This window comes from Corvus kubaryi, unplaced genomic scaffold, assembly GCF_017639235.1.
Source record: "Corvus kubaryi isolate FWS band 111438036 unplaced genomic scaffold, C.kubaryi_AGA036_p1.0 37312, whole genome shotgun sequence".
In the NCBI taxonomy this organism is placed as follows: Eukaryota; Metazoa; Chordata; class Aves; order Passeriformes; family Corvidae; genus Corvus; species Corvus kubaryi.
Window position 1 is genome coordinate 5,527,824 of NW_024581098.1, and position 12,668 is coordinate 5,540,491.

At 34.1% G+C, this 12,668-nt stretch overlaps 1 long non-coding RNA gene across 1 annotated transcript; it reads left to right on the forward strand.

Moving 5' to 3' along the window:
• The first annotated feature begins 5,738 nt into the window (after window positions 1–5,738).
• On the forward strand, window positions 5,739–10,852 carry LOC121665176. Its single transcript, XR_006016262.1, has 2 exons — window positions 5,739–6,247; window positions 10,626–10,852. It is a non-coding gene; the product is annotated as an uncharacterized LOC121665176 (long non-coding RNA).
• The last annotated feature ends 1,816 nt before the right edge of the window (window positions 10,853–12,668 follow it).

Here is a 12,668-nt window from a genome sequence, read left to right on the forward strand (position 1 = left end):
TGACTATTCCACATAAAATGAGAGCATAGCTGGCTCCAGCATTCTCTGTTCTAAAAAGAGACAACCCTCTTCCTCTCTTATTTCAGGAGACACCCAGGTAGAGTAAATCTTAAGGGGAGAAAGGCATTGAATAATCTAATATATTTCTTTACCTACAAGAGATCTCTGTACCTTCAAAAGAGAGAAGTAATCTTCAAAGGATTGTTTCAGGATCATTTTCTGGACATCTCCATCTCTAATAACATTTTGGATAACTGAGGTCACTATCTTGTCTCTTTCTTGTGGAGTAGTTTTAGTCTAAGCAATGGTTCCTATGTTTTTGCTGTACCACTTTTTTTCTTTATTATTATTGGTCTTAAAATAGTAACTTTGGAGCACTCAATGGTCTTGTGCTTAAGGCATCAGGGCATTTGGATTTTTTCCCAGGTTTCCAGAATCAATATCAATTGATCAGTATTGATTCTCAGTGGATTAATAAAGTAACAAATAAACCAAATTATTTTAAAGTATTTTTAATAACTTAGTACAAAGTTACATATTTTTTTGCATTTTTTAAAAGAATTATGGCAACATCTGAAATAAACTGTTCAGACTTTCCAGCTTAAGTAGAAAGAAAAAATATGTCCAAATCTAAAATGCAGATCAGAGTTTACCTTTCCTTTTATTTCTAGTTAGAGGTCATAACACTCGATTTTCAGTGATATTAGAGCCATTGAAAAAGATAGACACTCTAGATACTCTAGTTAACCCTATCTCAGAAATTAAAATACCGATGAATTTGTAGGTTACAATTATTTCATGATCATGATTAGTTCATGTAGGTTATATAAAAAGCACAGGCTCCTGTTATTGAAAACTACCAGATTTGGCTGACATAAAATTATTAAAGGAGTTGTTCCCTGTTAATTAAACTAAATTAAGACTATATCATATTAATAATATGAACAGTAAATTATTGAAATATAGTATCTTTTACATTACAAATATTATTGCTCTTTTAATTACATATTAACATTAATAAAATGCAAAAAGGAACACAAGACTTGGAGTTAATGTGGATTTTTTTCTAGCTTTTGAGTTTCTGCACATTTTATAGTTGTATCAAGGTCATCAGCTCTCAGATAATGTAGCTAAAATTGATTTCTCAATAGTCTCCTGCTGTGCTTGATGTCATTTTCTGTCCTTATAAAAGACAAAAAACTCCAGGAAGAAGGTAAAAATTCTTGTTTTTCACAAGATATTTTCTTTTTATGTCCTATTGTTGCCATTCTTTTACTTGCAGATTTATCTGATGATCAACCCAGAAGAAAAATTCATTATTCCTGAGTTCCTTTCTAGAAACCTTACATACATCTGACTATGCCTTTTTGAATTAATGGTTTTGTGTACTGAGCAAGAAAATTTTCACAACCTGTTTGAATCTTTATTTTTCATTTTATTGTGCTGCTTTTGTGAAACTATCTATTTATGGTTTGATTTTTTCATAAACACCAAAAAAATCTCTGTGGCAAAAAAAGCCTGGTCCCCAAATTAATCAGTGTTTGAATTTGATTTAGTCAGGAAGCCAAAAAACAATGCATAAAATAAACAATTTTAAAGGAATGTTTGTTTTGTTTTTAAAAATAGTAAGCCAAAAGCTCACACAGACAATGCCGTTCTTCTTTTTTCCTCTTCCTTCTGCAGGAAATGTAAATTGACTTCGTCTCTTTCATGACATTAATTGTTGTAGTACCTTGCTACCAATAAACTTCCACGTACTTTCCTGCAGAGAGATGGAAACAGTTGCAAAGTCAGAACACACAACAAGCCTAGTTTAAGGCAACATCTGGAAAATGCTTATTTCACAAGTTATTTCTGCTGCTAATTAAACAAGCCAACCTAAAACCAGAAACTTCCAGAATATTAGAAGTTTGCTAATGAGTCCTGGAGAAGGGCAACAGCACTGCACTTGCCATATGACATGAAGTAAATGTAAGATAAAAAGGGACTGGCAAGAGACTTGAAGCTGCAAAAGGAAGTAATGAAAGAGTCTTTAAAGTCATACCAGGGAGCCATAGAAGAGAAGAAAAAACCAATCTGAATTTTGGAAGAAAATGAAAGAGAAGACTAATGACTGCTTGAAGATAAAGGAGGGAGGGAAGTTGGTGGGAGTGTGGTTCAGGCAAAAAAATTTAGCAGGTAAATTTTATTTGTGCAATCAAAATTTGTGTGACACTGACTCCAAAGTTAAGGATAATGTATGTAATAATAAAAATAATAGAAGGTATTCCTCAAACCAGCACTGAAAAAGTTGTGCCAAAACTATTAGTGTCAGTTTTCAGAGGGGTATTTTGTTTGAAAAATGTCAACCCTACACATATGATACTAAAAGCTTCTGGTACCAGTGTTGTGATTGTCATAACTGATGGAAAAAAAATTGAGTAACAAGGCAAAATTTCAGTACAAACCTTAGATGAGACATCAGAAGCAATAGAAGGGATGTTTTTTTCATATCTCTATCTGTTTACTTGTTTGAAAAAAATACCATTACATCAACAGAATCTCATTCTCCTAGGAAGAGTAAAATGTTTATTGAATAGGAATTTGGGGAAAGTAAGAAAAAACAATCATCTGATTTAAATCTGCTACAGAACAAGCCACATTGAGTTTAAAAATATTTACTTTATTGGTTAACAAAGAGATGAGCAAGTGCCCAAACTACACCTCTAGATTAAGTTGGAATTATCATATACTAAATCTGTTAAAATTTAAAAAGATGATATAAATACATGTCAAAGCATCTTATTATTTTTCCTTCTCACTAAAGGTAGTGATAGGTCTTTTTTATCATTAGATTTTTTATTTGGCCAAGAAAATTTTGCTCTTCTTCTTTCTACAAAGGAGGTTTAATTGTGTGAGAATTGCATTTCTTTCACTTAAATTTTGATTTCATAGTTCTAAAAATAATGTATTAAAAACACCAGCATCATTCAACCCTTGTATTAGTTACATTTTATTAGCTGAATTTAGAAGAGAACAAAAAAGCCTCTCTTGTGCTTTTTCACAGCAGACTCAAATAGACTGGCATCTCAGGAGAAGAGTAGTCTGTCTCCATGACACCTTGAAATATCCAGTTACCATAGTACCCACAATTTTAAAAGGTTGGTCTTTCCAAACAGTTTAGTAGGTGCATGAAGCAACTAATCCAGAGTGTATTTAAATGTTTCAGTGTCCTATTGTACCAGGTAATAGCAAGTTTTTAAGAGATAGCAAGGACTTTGTTCAAATGCTTGGTCTGTTACTGTTTCCATTGTAGCATCTTGCTTGGAAAAAGAATTAATTACATGGTGAAAAAGACAAGCAGTAAGTTCTTTTTGAGGCTATTTAGAAGTCCAATTTTTAAAGCACATGAGCTCAGAAAACCAAAATAATTCTTCTTAGTTTTTCTGTTTAATTCTGCCAAAATATTTCAAAGGGTCTGTCTGAGCAATCTTTTACAGATAGCTCTAAGCAAACCGAGTACGTCTCAGACAATTAGGGGCTATATATATATTACCAAAATTTTCTATCTTATTTGAGCTATTAATTTGCAAATCCAATGAGTAGTATTTACTTCATTCATTGTTACCTGCTTTATACTTTCTTACTTCAATCCGTAGGGTAATATCTTGCAGAAGGGCACATCATTTGAGGAAGAAGATTGTGGGATATCCTTCAGAGTGATGATTATAGGTAGAGAACTAGATGACTTCACAAAGTAGGATCCTGCAGACCTGGAGAAAAAGGGCAATGAATAGGAAGAAAGATTAAAAAAAATATACTAAACTGTTGAAAGTGTTATTTGAAGTAGTGAAATAGTCACCTAGCATCCATCCTTTGAGAAGCATGATGAAAGATTAAAGTCATGAAGAAAATGCACTTTAGATAGTATAATGGCTTAAAGAAAATCTTTACAGTAAAAGCTATAAAAAACTTGCTATATTTACAGTATCAAAGAGAAAGTAAAAGAAAGTCTGGAATACTTTAAATTAGTATCTTCACAGATACTGCAACAATATAGCAGAGATTAAGAGCTACTGATGGAACGCCCCAAGTAATAGTTATATGAACTGATGGCCAGTTTACTTTTCTTAGTAGAGCAAAGAGAAAGTAAGGCTGGAGTTTTCAGCCTAGTGATCTCCAGAAAGAGGAAAGAGCTGTGGTTGCACCACAAAGTTAGCTGCAAATATTTGTTGACTGACCTAAGTTGGTAAGAGTGAAATTCAGTCAAGCTTTTCTGAGTGTTTAGATGAGTGTTCATCTCCAGGTACCTCAGAATATCAAAGATATCTGACCCCATCTCAGTGATCAGGCACAGGAAAAGTGAATGCTACCATATTTTCAGATGCTGCCTTGCAAAAAACAACAAGTCCTTTTTTTATTTATTTTTTTTTTTAATTCTGCCAAAGCATCTATCAAATAAGGAGAAAATTTGTCTTTGCTACACAAGTAAAAATTTCGCTTAAGTGTTTAACTCCCCTGTTTCAATCTAATTTAACCTGCAGAGACATTAATAATTTGCGTTTAAAAGTCAAGAAAATATTCAATTCCCACAACAGAGAACAGGAAAGGTCCATTATTTACATGGACTGTTGGTTTAAGCATGATAGAGATGGTAAAGGGCTTTCTCACTAGACGCTGGGGTGCTGAGCTCTGCAACTAGGTCTTCAACTTCTGCTTGGACAGACTGAAGGGCACATTAGCAAAGACAATTTGGAAAGTGTAAGTTTAATTTGACTCTAGTTTAAAGCAAAATAATTGCATATAAGCTCATAGTAGTATACCATCCATGCATAAAAATTAGAGAACTAGTTATGCAGAAAGTTCAATTTGTATTTTAGAGCTCTTGGATTACCTAACTTAAACTGTATTTATTACATGCAGCACAGTCCTGATCAAGCATGTACAAATGTATTGGCTTGCCTCTTACATAGGAGAAATATAAAATGTGTGCTTTTTGCTATAAACTATTCAAAATCTAGTTCAAATATTATACAGGAAATAAAACAGACTTTCTCTTTTGTGATTGCTGGGTATGAAAGGTAGAGAGAAGTGACCAAAAAATTATTTCAGTTGACCTCAAATTGTCAAAATCATAAGCACAATTGAAATAGAAAATCCTGCTGTGCAATCTAGGCACAGATTCTGTATTTCAGAGTACTTGGCAGGTGAGACAAGCTTGTATCTGACTTTTGGGATAAATGAAACAAATCCATGAGCTTCTTCATCTTTTGCCAAGTAACAATAGCTCCTTAAGGGATATTCTCTCAAACTGGAATTGCAGCAACACAGGAGCAGCTCTTAAACCCACAAATTGACTCCTTACAAAAACTCATGCTAAGCCTGTTTTTACTGGATAAGGCAAGTTGTCAGTAGTGTACTGCTGGCCTGTGAGGGTTTCCTCATACCTAGTTGTCTGCTCTGGGAAGCAAATAGAACACACATGCGCAGCAAGAGTCAGGAACTCAAGTCTGTTTTTTACACTATGACATCTAACATGTTAAAGTGTCTTGAAATTACAGCAACCTTAGAACCCCTTTTTCTCATACTATGAAACACAAACAAACCCTGACCATTATTACAGAAGCCTAAATTTAATAGATTCCAGTTTCTCTCTGTGAGGGTTTTTCAAACCTGATAATTTCACAAACAGCAAGTTTTCAGATACTTACCTGAAAGAGGAGTGAGTGACTAGTGGTATAAGCTGGATAGCAATTAGAGAGGACTGGCAGATGGCCACTGAGCGCAGGACTGGCAGTGGAAATCTGCAGAGCAGATAGCAGTGCTTACAGTGATGACAGATTGCCTGACTGGAAAAAAAGCTTGAATTCTCTTGTGTTATTTTACCCGGTGTTTTGATGGTGGACACAGAAGTTCAAATTTGGATTTACATCCATCTTTTGGAAAGATAATCTAAATTTACCATTAAACATATGCAGTATCTTTATATATCGTTTTCTGTCATCAAAACGTAGCCCTTTTCTCCTATGACTGTGATTCTCAACAGAAGTCTGCAATGTCTCAAGGAGTACAAGTCCAATGTGATACTTCTAAAAATAACAATGCAATTAAAATACATAAAAGAAAATAGTACATAAACTTACATATTCTCTAAAATTGTAACTAATTTTAAAAATTATATTTTTGTCACCAGCAGACCTTATTTGACTGCTTAATCCAGATAACCTTAAATCAGACTTGGACTCCATCGCCTCCAGTTCTTTGAGATGTAAGTTTATCCCTAGTGTCTATTGTATAGACTGAAGAAAGAGACTCCAAACCTTCTCATAGTTAGGTCACCTTTGTCCAATGGGCTTTATTAGCACTACAACATTTTCAATGTTTCTTATTTGAACAGGAAAATGTTAGTTGCATATTAACCATCCTTCTATTTCTTTTAAAAATAAATCAATTCATGCTCTCTTTAATCTTATGCACTCTTGTGTAATGAAAATCTCAAAATTACCTTTGCTGTTTCCAAAATCAAGTGAAAAATAGCAGCAGCTAGGGTAGTTCAGTGACTATTGGACTAAGAGTCTTACACTGCCATCACACTTCATTTGCCTTTATCGGAATTCAGGGTCTAGCACTCATCTCATAAAATAGTTTTGCATCCAATATTCAGGTCTGTTTTCACTCTCCCAAATCTTTAATGTTACATCCCTTATTATTGTTTTTTAAATTGTCAATTCTATTGAATAGCTAATTTTCAAAACTTTCCTAACAATATTCTTGTTAAACCCGTAGATAGTACAAATCATGATTACTTCTTTAATTTATTATGCTCTCTCCTTCCTATAATGTATTATTTTCCCAGGGATGCTGTTGGGTTTTGTGTCACTTTGATACTAAAGATCCTTGAATTAGAATACAAAGGTGTCATTTGTTTCTATTTGACTTTCTTAAATACCTTGCCAGTTGGAAACACTTTTTCACTAATTATAGTGCCCTACTAGATGCTACTGCCATCAATATTGCAAACCTTTGCTGTCCATTCCGCTCATTTATGCCAATTTAGCCAATGCTATATCTTTCCTAAATGGACATATCTTCCTAAACAAAATAAAATAAAATAAAATAAAATGATAAAATCTAAAAACAAGAAAAAAGAATATTTTTAAATTTCTGATGTGTAGCTACTGCATAAATTAATTTATAAATTATATTTTTTGTTTATTAGAGTACTATATAATGATTTTCATTTAGCATATGGCTTCTGGCATGTTTATATTTTTAATTAAATTAAGCTAATTCAAATAAAATTTCTGTAAAGATATAGCTTAAGAATTTGAAATCTCATTTCTGTAAATAGTTTATGATTCTTGTTCATGGTTCAAAATTTCCATCATAAATGAACTGTGCAAAACTGTTTTAGATGAAAATAAGGAAAAAATTTGTTCAAAGTTAAAAGAAAAAAAAGCTGATATTATTTTTCTAGTACTCTCCAGACTGGAAAAGCAACCCCGAAATATCTTAACAATGTATTTTTCTAGGCAAAAAGCCCTTATTCATGATACTATTTCTTATGAACAAATGCCAATTCTATGATGTAGAAAAACCCCAGAAGTACAAGCTCTCAATTACTTTGGTTCGAATTTTTATTTATATCTTATGTTTGAACAGCAAGATACATAAGCAAGACACATTTCTGGCCTACTTCTATGTTTGCATCTAAGTGCATGCCAGGAGGTTTTGTAGGTACACAAATTGATCTGGTATGTCTATAAAATCTGTAGACATCTAGTATTTCATGTAGATATGGCCTTTCATCTTCATTTTCTGTCTGTTAAAAATCTTATCTTTTAAAGAAAGGATTTAAAACATTCAAACAATTTATAACTGAAAGAAAAAATATATTTAATTCAGTGTTTACTCCAAGATCATGTCATGTCTTTGACACCTGTCGTCCCTGAAAAATAAATTGCTGTGTTGAAAAATAATTTGTTTAGTGTAAATGCACAAAACATTGTGCAGGTGGGGAATTTCTGTACCTCAGTTTTCCCTTGGATTTTGTCCCAAAAGACATTATACATCTATATTCTCTTGTAGCCATATGCACAAAATGAAATGCTTCAGCTTCATTAAAAACAGAAAAGAACAGAATGATGAAGCACAACCCTAACGTCATTATAACTTGGTATTACAGACTGTGTATCTTGTATATCGTACAGGTTTTTACTCTGAATTTTACTAAAATGCTGCTCATCACCTTTACAAGAACATATAGATTAATTAGGAACGAAATTAATAGAGTATGATCAATCCTAAAAACTATAGTTACTGGAAAGAGATGTAGTATGGATCATGCTGTGAAAGGCAGAGACATAAAATTTACCTTCAGGGCAACAAGTAGAGAGACACCAAGGCCACTGAGTGCAGAAAGATCTACTTGTTGACTCCAGCAAGAAAGAAATACTCTTCCTCAGCCCCAGTTTGGGTTGTTTTAAGTCTTTTCTCTCCAGTTTTTCTGTAGCTCTTAGGTAATTCAAACTTACACCATTCAATGCAACCTATGGTGAAATTTCATATAAATGTTGTTAGTCTGATTCCTCAGCTCTGTGAAGGAGATAAAAACTGGTACATTTCATTTTTATTAGATGACATATTGAACTTTTGGAGGCTTGTTGTCTTCCCTACCTTTCATTTTTACACTTTAATATTATTTTTTTCCACACTACTTCAAGTTTTCTTTGGTAGACATACTGACTGGTTTTTTAGGAGATTTTTTTCTATTTTTTAATCCCTTGCTGGACAAGTGTATGACTTTTGGGAAATAAAGAGGCACAGGAGCTTCAAATCTTAATAAAAGTTACAGATTAACAATACCAAAATAACAATAGAATATTAACAGGCAAATTGATGGAACACACAGAAGTTGAACTCCTATTGTGTGTTTCTCTTCCTACTGCAATTTTTTCTTCTTGTTTTCTTTTCCCAATATACTGACACATAATGTTTCCCTCTCTTCATTCTGCTGCATTCATTTCCAGTTCCTAAATTAAAGATGAAGCTCTGTGGTGTAACTCTCACCCAGAGGGTTTTATATGGCCATCTTCATTCAACTGAAGATGGGCAGAAGATGATAGAGAAGTCTGGGGAAATGCTATAATTTTTTTGCCCTGCTGTGCTTTAAAAAGCCCATATCTGGCCAGGGGCTGCTTGAGCAGATAAACTTTGGGTTCATCTAGGCCCTTTGTGAGGCCTTTTCCTGTGTTTTGTCCTGAAATTCACCTCCTACCCAAAAGTATACACCAACATTGCCCTACATTTCCTTATTGTGGAGGAATGAAACTTATGCTGACGGGTTATCTTTCATTTGGGAAAGTGTACAAATAGGTTTTCAAAATATTTAAATAGACTGAACTATTTTAGATACTCCCTCCTTTCTTGTCTGTAAACTTTGAACCACAGTTGCTTTGAGCTTCTGTATCTTGTTTCAATTTTTAAAAAATGGTACCAAACTTTTACCCCTTTATATAAGTTCTGAGATCTTCTGGAAGGTTATTTGATTTATAGATACTTGTGAAGAATAACTGATGAGAGACATAGAGTGGAGGTGATGAGAGAAGTCAGTTTAAGTCACACCTAAGAGTTATAGGGGATAAACTGGATGTCACTGGAGTCCTCTGGAAACATGGTACCAAAGGGAGATTTCTTCTTGAAACTTCTTATATAAATTTGGGAAAGGATATTTAAACTATTTTAATGATAAGTAATTAAACTTTTGCAGTTATTCTTCTTCTGGCCAATGTGACAATGTCATGTCACTCACCCCATCCCTCCACAGTTATGAAGAAATAACATCTTTGCAATGCATGTGTTCAGTGTACTAAGTTTTATTGCACAGTGGAGAGCAACAAGTTTTTTTAAACAGAAAACATATTTCTTGTGGAATACTTAATGCTGTTTCCATCATCATTCTGCATTGAACATGATCTCTCATTTAATTATTATTCCTTTTTTGTACTGGCCACCTTCATGTAAGAGCAGCAGAACTTTCACTACTGGGAAATCACTGAATTTCCAGAGGAAACGTGCTGGGTTTTTAACTCCATAAATATGCATAAATTTTCCACAAAAATTTTGCTCAGCTCATAAAAAAAAATGAGCAAACCAATTGTTACTGGCTTCCAGAGTCAATACATGGCTATATACAAAATAAAAATCTTAGTTTTCATAATGTGATGTCATTACAGTAAAATGAATCTGGATTTTAACAGTATTTATTTGTCAAGCCTGTCAAATTCACCATTAGTCTAATATCTTTGTAACTGTTCATAGGTAAAAATAAAACTAGAGTACAATCAAACTTCATAGTTTTTAAAGGTGTCATTAATGATAAGCATTATAAAAGTTTTGGCCATTAAATATTATAAATATGTTAGGAATAGGAACAGAGAAAACTCATAATTTTTTCATGTATATTTCCAGCAAAATTTTCAAGCTCATATCTGGCTTTATGCTTTTCATCATTGATCAGGTTTTTTTATCACTGAGACCTCGTATAAGAAGAGGAGTGAAGAAAAATCAGAAGCATTAATTTTTTTATGAAATCCTCTCTCACTATCTGACTTATGGTAGCTGACCACACACACATTTTCTTTCAGAATGCTGTAATTTTGAAGGAGGATGCATCAAGCTTTAGCTGCAAAAATGTTTTGTTCTCAAGAGTAACAGTGTAACACAGCCAACAGAGACTGCACTGACTGGCTTATAAAGGTAAGATAACAAATAAAATTATAAAGATGACCTAAGCAACACCTGAAGTCTAACACTATATTGAAAGTATAAATGATGAAAAAACCTCAAAAAACCATATATATATATATATATATATATATATATATATATATACACACATATACACATACACACACCAGTGATTAAGGAAGAGGAAGCAGCAGATTGGAGGGAACTCAGAAAAGGGAGTTATTAGGGAGAGGCTTAATTGCCTATACATTTATTTGTTTCCAGCACAGTCGATTCTTAATGTCTGAGTAATTATATACTAGTTTGCAAAATCTACTATAAAATACAGAAACATACAGTGTCAGGAAGATGGACTGACCATGCAACTTGATAGGTCTACCTCTACACTTTTATTTCTGTGACTACCACGGTCAACTGGAATTTTACCGGAAAATCTAAGAAAGATTACAGATAAGGCAGTTATCAAATTGATGTCTCATGTTCGTATTTTAAGGCTCAATACATTATACAAGAATACAACCAAAAACTTTGTATCTGTTATTCAGATTCCTTCCATTTGAGAGACAAATATTGTGCTTGCATAAGGTATACAGAGGAAAACAAAAAGTTATTAAATCATTCTAGATTTTCTGCTAGAATTAGAGGAATTCCAAATAAAAGGTCCAAAATTCTCATATCAATCCATGAGGAATTTTTCAGTTCCCTCACCACTTGAGTCAGAAATAGAGGTAAATATTGAAATAATATTAAGAAGGAGCAGACATTCTAAGTTTTCCAATGTATTATGTGTGTGTCAGTTTTGGGGTAGTATCACAGGCTCCTCTCTGGATTCAGTGATTAGTCTGCTTATGCCAGTGCCGTGTGTACCACACTGGTGACAGCTTTTGAGCAAGCCATGGATTTACCTGCAGACTGCACTTGGCACCCTGAATGGACCACTTGGGAAAAAGGAGAAAGTTGTTGATGTTGTGATCAGGAATGCTAAATCATGGGATGTTCCTGAGAAAATGAGAGGCTTAGAGAAGATAACAAGGAATATACACAAATCTCCCTATGAAGCAATGCAATAACCAACAGAGAGTAAGTGGCTGAACACTTCAGTAGCACTTAAGATGTGCTACAACTATTGATGCCTGAGATGGCCACCTGAAAACAGAGACTAGACAAAAATAAGAGAATAAAAGGAGGTATTTATTTGAAGGGCCTTCAAAGGTACACCCTGGGCAGTCAAAAGGCTACACCCAAGATGGACCCCGGTTCATGGGTTCTTCACACTTTTGTAATTTTGGTTCATTTGCATATCAGGGTTATGATTTATAACCTCAGATCATGATGTAATTACCCCAAGTTCCCCCCCCCCCCCCTTTAGAGGCTCTTGGTTTACACATTTTGGGGCCTGGAGTCCTTGAAGTGGAAACCTAGAGAGATTTGTTATGTCTAACCAGCATGAGAGAACAGCAGCTAACAGGCCACAAGAAACTTCAGAGTTACATACTAGGCAGTACAGGATTTGGAAAATACAAAAGTTAAAACTTAAGGCATCACTATCACTTGTGAGATATGACCGATGACAAACTTTAAAGGCTGAAATAAGAAGCTGTATGCATAAAAATTATAAAGATGTTACCCAGCTGCTTGCAAGTTTTGGTGAAGTAGTGTACTAGTTTGAAAACAAACCAGTGGGAGGCACTAAGTCAGAATAACAATTTAATGGAAATTAAAGAAAAGGGGAAAAAAAAGGTAAAAGAAAACACTGTCAAACTGACAGAGTCAAGGTACAACCTGACACCCTGTTAGGCAGGGTGGTGGTAGCAGTCTGGTAGAATGGTGGCTGCAGTCCTCTGAAGCGGTGATCCTGTAGTAAAACAGTCTGCTCTTCCTCAGGAAGTCCAGTGGTGGCTGTGTAGCTCCTGTCCTCTGGAAATCCAGTGGGAAGCCGG